This window comes from Symphalangus syndactylus, chromosome 12, assembly GCF_028878055.3.
Source record: "Symphalangus syndactylus isolate Jambi chromosome 12, NHGRI_mSymSyn1-v2.1_pri, whole genome shotgun sequence".
Taxonomy (NCBI): domain Eukaryota; kingdom Metazoa; phylum Chordata; class Mammalia; order Primates; family Hylobatidae; genus Symphalangus; species Symphalangus syndactylus.
In genome coordinates, this window is record NC_072441.2 from 54941301 (window position 1) to 54956097 (window position 14797).

Genomic DNA, 14797 nt, shown 5'->3' on the forward strand with positions numbered 1-14797 from the left:
GCTGGATGGAAGGGCTTATGAAGTGGATTCTCTTTTCAGAAAGAGATGGCTTGAGCCCGGCTATTTGGAGGTTTGCTTGTCCAATGAAGAAGTTTAGATTTTATCTTACAGAAAACGAGAAGACATCAAGAGGTTTGAAGCATGGGAGTGACTTGATTTGATTTCCAGTTTAGAAAGATAATACTAGTGGCAGTTTTGAATACTTATTTGATGGAGAAGGGAGTGAATCAGGGATACGGGCTGGGTGTAAAGCACTCTGCCCTCCTGGCAGCCCAGGTGGCCTGTTTTTGGTTCAGAAAATAAAGTTACTGTTTATAGAGACAGACTTAACTGGTTGTGGTAGATCATTGCAAAATGTTATGCCTGATGTATGAATATTTGCAAAGTAAAATGGAAAATTGTGGCAATTACTCGGATTATGCAGACAAACAAAAATTGACTTGAAATACTAATGTAAGGAATTTTAAGATGGAAAAAGCATAGATCAACGAGCAAAAGCTTTCTTTTTTTTTTTTTTTCCATGAAATGATCAACTGTAATTTGGCTGGACATAGTCTTAAGCATATACTCGTATAATTTCATGTTTTCAATAGTATGTTTTTCTGTGACATCCTTATGGATCAGAAAGTCACAATGGCATAGGATAAAATGGAATCACATTAAAATATTATATTCTAGGCTGGGCGTGGTGGCTCACACCTGTAATCCCAGCAATTTGGGAGGTCGAGGTTGGTGGATCACTTGAGGTCAGGAGTTTGAGACCAGTCTGGCCAACATAGTGAAACCCCATCTCTACTAAAAATACAAAAATATTAGCTGGGTGTGGTGGCAACAGCCTGTAATCCCAGCTACTCAGGAGGCTGAGGCAGGAGAATTGCTTGAACCCTAGAGGTGGAGGTTGCAGTGAGCAGAGATCCCACCGCTGCATTCCAGCCTGGGTGGCAGAGCAAGACCCTGTCTGAGAAAAAAAGAAAAAGTATTCTTAAAAAAGAAGGCAAAATAAGGTTAGTAGAGGAACAAGTGTACATTTGCATATACTTAAAAACTTGTGTATTGTTTAGCTGGCTTGTCAGGATTACAACTCTCAAGCCAGCATAGGTGATGCGCTTTTGATCTTTCAGGAAATGCAGTGGTGCTCAGAAGGAGAGGAGTTGGAGCCGTCTGATTGTTCCCCACATTCGATTTTGCCTTATAGACTTTGCATCGTCTGCCCTTTTTGGCTTGTTGGCTATTCAGTTCCCATTTTCTGCATGTCACAAACAAATGCTCCCAGGATAAAGTCAGAAACAGAACTTTAGTCTATTTCAAAACAAGATGAGGGAGGAATATACCTGGATTAAAGCCATGAAACAAATCCCCAAATATCCTTGCTAATTTAACATGAAAATAAGCTTTTAATAGTTTATCTTTATTCATGTTACATGTTTATTTAGTAGCATGTCAGTATTGAGAAATGTAGATTTTGTAGCCAACTGACAGAAGAGTTTGGTCTGGATACTGGTTGTCTTCCCTGCAGGGATGGATGGCTCTTGCACTTGGAATGTCCCAGGGGCTTCCCAGTATAGAAATGTGTGCTGGTCAGAATTGATCTCTGGCATGATTGTCAATGGCATCCGTGAATTGGCCCACACCAGCACATTTTCCTGCGACCCATCAGCTTCTGGTCTGTAGCTGCTTTCTGTCATTTTGTATTTGCTGCATAATCCATCAAGCTAATAAAGCAGCTGTTTATTATGCGTGACCTGCTCTGTAGTGTGACTGATGGATAACTGCAGCATTTTAAGTCTTGTGTTAGATTCTCAACCTGCTGCCAGCTCTCCATTATATTCCATAAAAATGGACTATCAGAAGCAAAAGTAAGTTATTTTAGGGTCAGAGCCAATTTGAACCCTCTAAAGTATGGCCAGATTAGAAGGCGGGGGAAGATGAGAAGCTGTCTGGAAGAAGCTGCAATTAAGGGCATCAAACATATGCACAAAGCATACCTTTTTCATAGTCCTGCATATACAGACACAGAGTATCTGATGTGGAGCATGTGATTCAATATGAGCTGGCATAGTCATGTCTGTGAGGTTGGAAGGCTGGTTAAAAGAAAGGCAAGGACAGGCAACTCTGTTTATTATTTATTGTTCACTCTGTTCCAGTGCTTTGCTGGGTTCTACTGCACATAATATGTCATTGATTTTCTAATAATCCCAAGGAGTTTTTTTTTCTCCCATTTTATTGGTAACGTCTGAGGAAACAAGCTCTGAGAAATTGTGTCACTTTCTTGGTTTCTCACAGATAGTGCAGGGTGTGCTGGGATGAAAGCCCAGGTCGGTTTGATGACAAGCCTGGGTCGTTTCCACCACTCTCTCCATGCAGTCAGCTGAATGACTTCTCAGGGTGAAAGCTTCCTTCAGCCAGTCCTGGAGACTCACACAGAGGACTTGACTGGCCTCCAGTAATTTGCTTCTTAAGGTTTCAGGGATTCAATAGCTAGAGAGTCATCCTAACAACACAAAAGCAGATTTCCTTGTAGTTTATTTTCATAAATATATTATGTACACTAAGTTTATATTAGCAAATAGTGTGATAATTTTAAAAACATCTTTATACAAACATAGCCCGCTCTTTTTCTTTCTTTCTTTCTTTCTTTCTTTCTTTCTTTCTTTTTCTTTCTTTCTTTCTTTCTTTCTTTCTTTCTTTCTTTCTTTCTTTCTTTCTTTTCTTTCTTTCTCTCTCTCTCTTTCTTTCATTCTTTCTTTCTCTTTCTCTCTCTTTCTTTCCTTCTCTTTCTTTCTCTCTCTTTCTTTCTCTTTCTTTCTTTTCTTTCTTTCCTTCCTTCCTTCCTTCCTTCCTTCCTTCCTTCCTTCCTTCCTTCCTTCCTTCTTTCTTTCTTTCTTTCTCTTTCTCTCTTTCTCCCTTTCTTCTTTTCTTTCTTTCTTTCTTTTTTTTTTTTGAGTTGGAGTCTCGCACTGTCTCCTGGGCTGGAGTGCAATGGTGCGATCCTGGCTCACTGCAACCTTCGCCTCCCGGGTTCAAGTGATTCTCCTGCCTCAGCCTCCTGAGTAGCTGCGATTACAGGCACCCGCCACCATGCCCAGCTGATTTTTGTATTTTTAGTAGAGACGGGGTTTCACTATGTTAGCCAGGCTGGTCTCAAACTCCTGACTTTGTGATCCACCCGCCTTGGTCTCCCAAAGTGCTAGGATTACAGGCATGAGCCACCACGCCCGGCCTCTTTCTTTTTTTCTTTTTTACATATGCTGGTTTATTATAAAGGATATTGCAAAGGATACAGATGAAGGTGCGACTTGTAGGGTGAGGTATGGGGGAAGAGGCAGGGAGCTTTCATGTCCTCCCTGGATGTGCCACCCTTCAGGGATCTCCACACGTTCAGCTACTTGGTAGCTCGCTGACCCTACCCTCTTGGGTTTTTATGGAAGCTCCATGATGTCAGCATTCCTCCCCCTAGGGTACAGGGTGGGACTCTCTCCTGGGAGGGTCTTAACACCCACAATCGGAAAGATGGGGGAACATTAGAGTCCTGCCTTGGAGCAGGTGAAAGGAGGGCAGAAGAAAGATTCTATTTCCTGAGGCCTGTGCCTGAGGCCTAACACACCCAACATTGTGACAGAAGATTGTGACAAGGGCTCTGGGAGTTATGAACCAGGAACCATGGACGAAAACCATTAAATATCATAACACCACAGGCCAGCCCCTGGTTTTCAACCATGGATCCTTTACATCAAAAATATATATACACAAAATCATTAATAATTAGTCCAGTTCATCAGATTGTATGAGTATCTCCCAGGATGAGATCAACCAGGTTTGCAGGTTTCCTGTCAGTCTTGTCAGGTCCCAAAAGCAGGAGTGGCCTCGGTAAATATTCAACCTCACCGTTTCAGGCATCTGGGATGACTGACCTAAGAGACAATATCGTCTCTTGCTCAGAGACTTTTTGAGTTGTTGACTGTAAACCAAAAAGTACCTGAGACAGGTCTCAATCAATTTAGAAGTTTATTTTGCCAAGATTAAGGACACATGCCCAGGAGACAAGTCTGTGCCTTTCTCCAAAGATGATTTTGAGGGCTTCAATATTTAAAGGGGAAAGTGTGGCTATTGGGGAAAGAGAAAGAAATTTTTGAAAGATATGAGTAGACATAAGTGGGAGTTGAACAATGAGAACACATGGACACAGGGAGGGGAACAACACAGAGGGTGGGGGGCAGGGGGATGGAGAGCATTAGAACAAATACCCAATGCATGCGAGGCTTAAATCCTAGATAATGGGTTGATAGGTACAGCAGACCACCATGGCACATGTATACCTATGTAACAAACCTGCACATTCTGCACATGTATCCTGGAACTTAAAGTGAAAAAATTAAAAAAAAAAAAGAGATGTGAGTAGATGAGAGGCAAATGGTTGCATTCTTTTGAGTCTTTGATTAGCTGTTCACATATGAGAGGCGAGTAGAAGAATAGTTGCTTATGCATTCATCTAGCTCAGTGAATCTGAATTTTTATATAAGATACAATAAGCATAGGGCAGAAGAATCAATCAGATATGCACTTGGCTCAGGTGAGCAGAGGGATGACTTTGAATTATGTTCTTTGTCCTGTACCTGTAAGGATAAGCTATCAAGTTACATCGTTAGGGTGAAATTCAACAGAACTGTTTTAGGGTAAAGATCTTGAGGCCCACAAAGAGTTTTCTAGTGGGCAAATTGTGAGGGAGCTATGTTTTTTTTTTTTTGTTTTTTTTTTTGTTTATTTTTTTTTTTATCTTTGTAGCTGTCTTATGTAGGAATAAAATGGAAGGCAGGTTTGCCTGATACAGTGTCTGGATTGACTTTTCCCTTTGGCCTAGTGATTTTGAGGTCCTGATTTATTTTCCTTTCACAAAACATAACATTGAATTTTTTTCAATTAATAACCTATATATTCATTTTCCTACTCTCAGCTACTGTTTCCCCTTCTGTCCATTAATACCCAAACCTTTTCACCTTTGGGAAAGACATTAGAAATGCCACTGTGCTGGTCTAGATTGCAGGTAGCAATACAAGTCTAGCAGGTAGTTCCTCCTTAGTCTATTCCCATTCTGATAGGGTCAGTTTACATAACTGCAGAACTAGTGAGCTATTTTTACCACCAGGCAATACGGATTCATTCACTGTTAGCCCCAATTTTGCTACGTGGGGTGAAGGCACAACCCACTCCCATCATGGCCTTAAGGAATTTGACATAAGATTTAAAATCATAGTTAAAGTTTTTTTGTTTAGAAATCATCTCTGCTGTTTCAGCATGTATACTGTAGCCCTAGTCTTCGGACTAGTGTATCAGGTAGAGGAGCAAAAATGAATAATAGCCTGTAATCCTAGCACTTTGGGAGGCTGAGGTGGGCGGATCACGAGGTCAGGGGTTCGAGACCATCCTGGCCAACATAGTGAAACCCTGTCTCTACTAAAAAATACAAAAAAATTAGCAGGGCGTGGTGGCGGGCGCCTATAGTCCCAGCTACTTGGGAGGCTGAGGCAGGAGAATGGTGTGAACCCAGGAGGCAGAGCTTGCAGTGAGCCGAGATGGTGCCACTGCACTCCAGCCTGGGGGACAGAGCCAGACTCTGTCTCAAAAAAAAAAGTTATTATTATTAATATTATTATTTTATAGAGATGAGGTCTCACTATATTACCCAGGCTGGTCTTAAACTCTGGTGCTCACTCTGGTGCTCACTCTGGTGCTCAAGTGGTCCTCCTGCCTCATCTCTCCAAAGTGCTGAGATTACAGGCGTGAACCACCCATGCCCAGCCTAAATTTTTTTTTGAGATGATCTGGGGAAGAAAGAAAAAATTATAGTAATTATACTAGTGTGATTCTCTCTCAGCAAGAATTGCGTAGTCATACCAGCATCTTCTCCACCCCTTCTTCTCCAGTCAACCAGAAAAAATCTAGCAGAGACAGTCTAGTCCCAGTCATGTTGAATGTGAGCAGACATTCCTGAAAGCATGTAAGCTTGCCCTTCATGCTTTTATCTTCCCCCTGTTTTAGAAAACCAATGTTTCAGTTGTCCAATCTACTTCTCTATCAAACTATTATTCTAAGGAAGGTATCTCTCTGCCTATTGTTGGACATCATGGGATGTACAGTGTGTTCCTTGGTCTGAAGAAATAGTGGTTGACCATCCACATCCAGGTGACATCTTCTGTTTTTTTGTTTTGTTTTCGTGGCACTCTGAGCATTTTCATTTCCATTGGATAAGGAAAGCCCACTCTGGAATCAGTGTCTATTCCTGTCAAGACACATTTGTAGCTCCCCAGGGCTACCAGCATCAGTTTTACTTGCCAGCTATGTTCTGGGTCTTCCCACCAGAGAATTTTCCCCATAGCCATCAGCAGTCCCTGTCTCCCTTGATGAGAAACAGAACAGTTCTTCTGTCACAGTAGGTAGTCAGACATGAACAGAGCAGGAGAGCCCTCCCCACCCACACACACACAAGAAATGCCAAGCGACCATCAGGTGATGGTCAGGCAGTTGTTAAACTGTCTCTCTAAAATAAGAATTGGTCACAGCCAGTGCCAGGGAAAGGCAATCTCCCAATAGAAAACACCTGAAGCTGGTGATCAGCAGCTTCTTGATAAGCTCTCAGGAGTTGGGCAAGCAGGCCCAAGTGTGCTCACTAAGAGGTAAAATAATGGAGTTTAACTGGTAAATGACCTTCCTCTAGGAACAGTCAACCAGTAAGGGAAAAGTGCCTGAAATGAGCATGCGCACAACTTAAGTAAACACATGGCACATGTAGTCTGTCCCAAGTGCTGGCAGTCCTCTGTGCATGTGGACAGCCACCCCAAGGAAAAAATCAAGGGAGGGGAAGTAGAATCCCCAGAACCACGCCAATGCCTAAAACCCCACATCAAGAGCCGAACAGGGCACTTTGATCTCTCATGTTGCCCACTTGGCCCTTTTCCAAGTGTACTTTACTTTCTTTTCTTTTTTACAGAGTCTCATACTGTCACCCAGGCTGGAGTGCAACGGCATGATCTAGGCTCACTGCAACCTCCACCTTCCAGGTCCAAACGATTCTCCTGCCTCAGCCTCCCGAGTAGCTGGGATTGCAGGTGCCCACCACCGCGCCCAGATAATTTTTGTATTTTTAGTAGAGATGGGGTTTTGCCATGTTGGCCAGGCTGGTTTTGAACTCCTGACCTCAGGTGATCCGCCTGCCTCAGCCTTCCAAAGTGCTGGGATTACAGGTGTGAGCCACCACGCCTGGACACTTTACTTTCTTTCGATCTTGCTGTTAAACTGTTTAAAAAAAATTGAGTTCAATAGTTTTTGGTGAACAGGTGGTGTTTGGTTAAATGGATAAGTTCTTTAGGTGTGATTGCTGAGATTTTGGTGCACCCATTACCTAAGCAGTGTACCCTGCACTCAATGTGTAGTTTTTTATTTCTCATCCCCTCCCATCCTTCCCTTGCCCCCTGCCAAGTCCCTAAAGTCTACTGTGTCATTCTTATGCCTTTGCATCCTCATAGCTTATCTCCCACTTATAATGAGAAGTACAATGTTTGGTTTTCCATTCCTGAGTTACTTCACTTGGAATAATGGTCTCCAGCTCCATCCAAGTTGCTGCAAATGCCATTATTTTGTTCATTTTTATGGCTGAGTAGTATTCCATGGCATATATATATACATATATACCACATTTTATTCTTTCCTTTCTTTTATTTTTTTTTGACAGGGTCTCACTCTATCGCCCAGGCAGGAGTGCAGTGGCGTGATTTTGGCTCACTGCAGCCTCCACCTCCAGGGTTCAAGCTATTCCCATGCTTCAGCTTCCTGAGTAGCTGACATTACAAGAATGTGATATACCATATTTTCTTTATTTGTTGATTGATGGGCATTTGGGTTGGTTCCATATTTTTGTGTTTGAGAACTGTGCTGCTTCAAACATGCTTGCGCATGTGTCTTTTTCATATAATGACCTCTTTTTCCCTTCGGGTAGATACCTAGTGGTGGAATTGCTGGATCAAATACCTTTAGTTCTTTAAGGAATCTCCATAGTGTTCTCCATAGTGATTATAGCAGTTTGCATTCCCACCAACAGTGTAAATGTATCCCCTTCTCACCATATCCATGCCAACATCTGTTATTTTTTGATTTTTTGATTATGGCCATTCTTGCAGGAGTAAGGCAGTATCACATTGTGGTTTTGATTTGCATTTCCCTGATCATTAGTGATGTTGAGCATTTTTTCATATGTTTGTTGGCCATTTGTATATCTTATCTGGAGAATTATCTATTCATGTCCTTAGCCTACTTTTTAATGGAATTATTTGGGTTTTTTTTTTCTTGCTGATTGGTTTGAGTTCCTTTGTAGATTCTGGATATTAGTCCTTTGTCAGATGCATAGTTTGCAAGGATTTTCTCTCACTCTGTGGGATGTCTGTTTACTCTGCTCATTATTTCTTTCTGCTTCTGCTCTAAAACTTTTTAATAAACTCTTACTCCTGCTCTAAAACTTGCCTCCACTTCTCACTCTGCCTTATACCCCTCAGCTGAATTCTTTCCTCTGAGGAGGCAAGAATCAGTTTGCTGCTGCTAACACTTCCTGGCATGTTATGCCTGAGAGGATGCAAAAGGAGCACGTCTAGATTCAGCCCATCTCTTCCCTTCTACAATATCCCCATATCCACTCATTTTGTGGACCCAGTTGGCCACCTTCAGGGAGCACACAGAGAATTCTGTTTGTTGATTCTAGTCACTATCTAAACCGGGAAAGGATTTCTTCTGATGGGTACTGACTTACTCTAATACACCCCTCAAATTCCCATTGGGCCATGCTCCATTATGGGCATCCCTGTAATAGACCAAGTTTTGCACTCTTGTGTGAGTGTATGACCAGGCTATTGGTCACGCTCATGAGACAGTAAAAACCCAAATATAGAGGGTTCTGCCATTTTTCAATGTTTCCATCACTGTTAGAAAAACGGCATGCAATTCAGCCCATCGAGCACATCTATTTTTACCTTATTTGATCAAAATAGCAGCATTCCAAACAGAATGGTGTTCATTTACCTTGGAATTGCTATCCATGAACCAAGCAGCTCTTGGTTGATGAGTAGAGAGCTGTTTACCCAGCACTGGGTTTATCAGGCACTAGCAGTTTCTTACACAGTTCCAGAGTCAGTCCTAGGGAAAAAGAAACTTCCTGCTCAAGAGTAGCTCCTGTTTGCATTCCCCATGTAGCATGATCTTCTATAAATCATTTCCATTTTATTATGGAACTCTTCTGGGCACTGCCATTCACATTAGAATGTTTCTCTGACATCATCTGGGACAGCATGGGTATTTTAGGTGGCATAGAGGTAGCTTTAGCTAATGTTTCATAGGAAGGCAGTAAATGACCCTCAAGAGGAAATCCTCTAGTCCAAATCCCAGTAGTTGTGGCTGCGAGGTGTTCAGAGGCTTTTGCCATAAGCCCCAGGAAATACTTGAGGATTATGAAATTATGTATTTGTCCCTATCAGCACTCTAGCTTCTACTGTGCACTGTGTTGGCTTGGGTAATCTGGTTCTCATTTAGCATATCCAATTAGTATTGCTGGAAGGGTGAATTTACATGCCTTCTGTTTTATAGTACCAGGTAAGGGAAACATTCCCCAATCAGATACAATGTTCATTCCCATGATAAAATCAGATAAAAGAGATGCAACCACTTCACATGAAGATGCTCAAATATACCAACTTTCACAATTCTATCAAGCAATGGATTTTATATTCTAGCTTCAGAAACTTCTCTTCCGCATCCCCAGATCATTTTACCCTTTGTTGTGCAAAAGGCTTTGAGTCCCCAGCTGTATTCATTCATTCTCATACTACTATAAAGAAATACCCAAGACTGGGTAATTTATAAAGAAAGGAGGTTTAATTGACTCACAGTTCCACGTGGCCACACAGGAAATTTTCAATCATGGCGGAAGGAGAAGGAGAAGCAGGCACCTTCTTCATAAGGCGGCAGGAGAAAGAGAGCTCGTGAAGGAGGAACTGTCAAACACTTAAAAAACCATCAGATCTCATGAGAATTCACTCACTATCATGAGAACAGCATGGGGAAAACTGCCCCCGTGATCCAATCACCTCTCTCTCTCAACAATGGGGATTACAGGTCCCTCCCTCAATGTGATGAGATTTGGGTGGTGACACAGAGCCAAACCATATCACCATATCAACAGCCAAGAGTTGAGCCAAAGGACCCTGGGCCTTTTCAGGTCAGATTTTTTCACTGCAATTTTTTCATTGCAATCTGTGCATTCCAGCTTTTAAAACTTCTCTAAACTGAGAGAAACAGCAAACTCATTTGGGGCCCTTTAATGTTGAGGGACCAGAAACACCTCCCTTGGTCTACTCAACCTTCTATAGTGTTGTATTAAGACCTTTGTTCTAACACCAACAATTTTCATTTTATTCATTTCATTTCTTAATAGTCATCTAAAGATTTCCACTCTGCTGGGACAAGTCCCATGACTCCCCCTTTCTTTTTCTTCTTAGTTTCACCCCATCAATGTTTTCTTTTTTTTTTTTTTTGAGATGAAGTCTTGCTCTGTCGCCCAGGCTGGAGTGCAATGGTGCAATCTCGGCTCACTGTAACCTCTGCCTCCTGGGTTCAAGTGATTCTCCTGCCTCAGCCTCCTGAGGTAGCTGGGACTACAGGCGTGTGCCACCACACCCAGTTAATTTTTGTATTTTTAGTAGAGATGGGGTTTTACCATGTTGGTCAGGCTTGTCTCGAACTCCTGACCTCGTGATCCACCCACCTCTGCCTCCCAAAATGCTGGGATTACAGGTGTGAGCCACCACGCCCAGCCTCATCTTATTTTTTAAAACCATTTAAACATGTTCGCCTTCCTGCGATGAGGCCTTTGACTCTCTCTTTTGCCTTTTTCTATTCTTTTGTTAATTAGCCTAATGTTTTTCTTAGCATCTGTAAGACCCATGAGGGGAAGCTGAGGCAGCAAATGTGATAAGGCTTCTGGAACTGTTCCAGTATGAAAGTGTAAAGTCACATGGCACCCCATGTAGAAGAGGCCCCCTTAACCACAGCATTTACCATGACCTTGGTAATGGGCATATTTAGTGGGTGAATCTCCCTGTCATCATAAAGCCAGTCTCATGTGGCTTGCACATGAAGGAAATCAGTTGCTTCATCTTGGGTGCTCCACTTGGCATTTACAGGTGGAGTTGGACAGTTCCCCTTTTCAGGGTAAACAGACTTCACAGTGGCTTGTATCCAGTCCATCAGGCTGACTGTTCCCTCAGGAATAACCTCCTGTATGTCTGGATCACAGATACCCACCTGCGATTGTTCAATAGTGAGCTGTGGGTCCTGCATCAACCCAAATATGCTCTTCCAGTCTGCAGCACTTAAAACCAAAGATACTTCCTCAAAATTAATTGCTCTCATAATCTACTTTAGTAAAGGTTCCTCAGGAAGACAATGATGCTGATCTACATAATGGAACAATTACCTCACACTGTAACCTCTCTTTTCAGTAGTTACTTGATCTTGCCCTTTCTTCACATTTACTACTTTCTTGGGAACTATAGTTCTCAGAGGTGCTTTCTGTTGTCCCTGTGTAATTCTGCTCTTGAGGGGCAGCTTTGAGGCTCAGGCTGACTGAAATCTCACCTTGGTGTAGCATTAAGACCTGACCCAGTAGTCTCTTTTAATTTCATTTTAGCTCTCACAGATAATAATAACCAAGGGATTATTTTGATTTTTTTCTTATTAGTTTGCATTTCTTTATGCATCCAATGAACCAACTCCTGGGGAATTGAGTCCATCTCTAAATTCCACTGGTAACTTTTACTTTTAGTAACTGATCTTAACACAGCTGTGGCTTCATACCATAGGTGACCAGGCTGCCACCCAGGAATCAAAAATTCCTCACCGGATGTGGAGAAATAGGAATGCTTTTACACTGTCGATGGGAGTGTAAATTAGTTCAACCATTGTGGAAGACAGTGTGGTGATTCCTCAAGGATCTAGAACTAGAAATACCATTTGACCCAGCGATCCCATTACTGAGTATATACCCGAAGGATTATAAATCATGCTACTATAAAGACACACACACACGTATGTTTATTGTGGCATTATTCACAATAGCAAAGACTTGGAACCAACCCAAATGTCCATCAATGATAGAATGGATTAAGAAAATGTGGCATGTATACACCATGGAATACTGTGCAGCCATGAAAAGGATGAGTTCATGTCCTTTGTAGGGACATGAATGAAGCTGGAAACCATCATTCTCAGCAAACTATCACAAAGACAGAAAACCAAACACCGCATTTTTCTGACTCATAGGTGGGAATTGAACAATAAAACTTGGACAGGGCAGGGAACATCACACACCAGGGCCTGTTGTGGGGTGGGGAGTAGGGGAGGGATAGCATTAGGAGAAATACCTAATGTAAATACGAGTTGATGGGTGCAGCAAACCAACATGGCACATGCGTACCTATATATCAAACCTGCACTTTGTGCACATGTATCCTGGAACTTAAAGTATATTAAAAAAAAAATTCCTCACCTTCCACCCTTTGTCCTTTCTTTTCTCAAACCACATGTTTCCGTGAACAAGGGCCTTTCCAGCAAATCCCACTTCACTGACACCAATTGTTTAGGGAAAAACTATCTCCAACCATGTTTTTCTCTACTTTTGTAACTGCCCAATGAGTTCTCCTTACTTGCTGCCTAGACAGAGCTGATTTATCAAGACAGGGGAATTGCAATAGAGAAAGAGTTTAATTCATGCAGCCCTGGCTGTACGGGAGACCAAAGTTTTATTATTTCTGAAATCAGCCTCCCAGAGACTTGGGGATAATTTGGTGGGTAGGAGATCAGTGAGTTGAAGTGCTGATTGGTTGGGTCAGAGATGAAATCATAAGGAGTTGAAGCTGTCATCTTGTGCTGAGTCAGTTCCTGGGTGGGGGTCACAAGGCCAGATGAGACAATTTATTGATCTGGGTGTTGTCAGCTGATCCATTGAGTGCAGTGTCGGCAAAATATCTCAAGCACTGGTGATGCTAGGTTTTACAATAGTGATGTTATCCCCAGGAATAATTTGGGGAGGTTGAGAATTTTACAGCTTCCGGCTGCATGACCCCTAACCATAAGTTCTAATTGTGTGGCTAATTTGTAAGTCCCATAAAGGCAGTCTAGTTCCCAGGCAGGAAGGGGGTTTGTTTTGGGAAATGATTGTTATTATCTTTGTTTCAAAATTAAACTATAAACTAATTCCCTCCCAAAGTTAGTTTGGCCTACGCCCAGGGATGAACAAGGACAGCTTGGAGGTTAGAAGCAAGATGGAGTCGGGTCAGATCTCTTTCACTGTACTAATTCACTGAGTTATAATTTTTGCAAAGGTGGTTTCACTCTCATGCCACAACAATCATCAACACAGAAGAAGACTTCTGTGACTAAATGTGTGGGGGTATTTCCCCCACACGCCAAGCAGTGAATACCAGCTGATACCAGTATTCTAATTCAGTTCTGATACTATCTTTCAGTTCTGTCACTATCTACGCTGAGATAGTGTCAGATCCCACAGGTTGAGGGCTCCCCAAGACAGCATGCCCCCAACACACACACTAGTCACAAATCTGGGCTTCTGGAATTTCTGACCAACTGTCTTCAGATTGGGGTTCTAACAACTCCCCTTTTTGATTCAATTAATTTGTTGAAGCAGCTCACAGAACTCAGGGAGACATTTATGTTACTTGGTTTATTATAAAGGATATTGCAAAGGATACATATGAAGAGACACGTAAGGTGAGGTATGGGGTAAGAGGCTGTTACAGTAGGCAGCTACTCAGACATAAGCTGGGCAAGAGAGGTCCCCTCCCGCTCCACCAGGAGTGTCAGGGGACCACCAGGTGATGGTCAGGCAGTTGTTAAACTGTATCTCTAAAATCATAATTGGCACAGCCAGTGCCAGGGAAAGGCAGTCTCCCAATAGATATAAACATCTGAAATTAGTGATCAGCAGCTTCTCGATAAGATATCAGGAGTTGGGCGAGTGAGCTCAAGCCTGTGTACTAAGAGGCAAAACGGCGGAGTTTAACTGGTAAATGACCTTCTAGGACATTTGACTGGTAAGGGAACATGCGCACAACTCTAAACGGTAAACACAGAGCATGCGGCCCCTCACAAGTGCTGGCAGGCTATGAATGTGGACAGCCTACCTCAAGAGAAGAATCCCGGGAGAAGAGATGCAGACCTCGGAAGCATGCCAACGTATAAAACCCCAAGTCAAAGGTCAAACTGCGCACTTCATCTCTCAACTCGACGGCTTGGCCCTCTTCCAAATGTACTTTACATCCTTTCATTCCTGTGCTAAAGCTTTTTAATAAACTTTCACTTCTGCTCTAAAACTTGCCTTGGTCTCTCACTCTGCCTTCTGCTCCTCCATCAAATTCTTTCTTCTGAGGAGGCAAGAATTGACCCATAAGGATTCGCTGCTAGTAACATACTTTGGTGCCGTGTGACTCAGATACATTCCCTAGTGCTAACAGGGCAAAGAGCTTTCATGCCCTCCCTGGGCATGCCACCCCCCCCCCCCGGAACCTCCACATGTTCAGCTCCCAGGAAGCTCCTGTAACTGTTTCTTGAGATTCTGCAGAGCACAGTATCTAACTATAAGCTTAATATAGTCCAATAAATATATTGACTGATTTGTCATATGTCTCTCTATCTCCCTTTACATTACCTTGAACTCTTGACTTCCTTACATTTACTCAAGGTC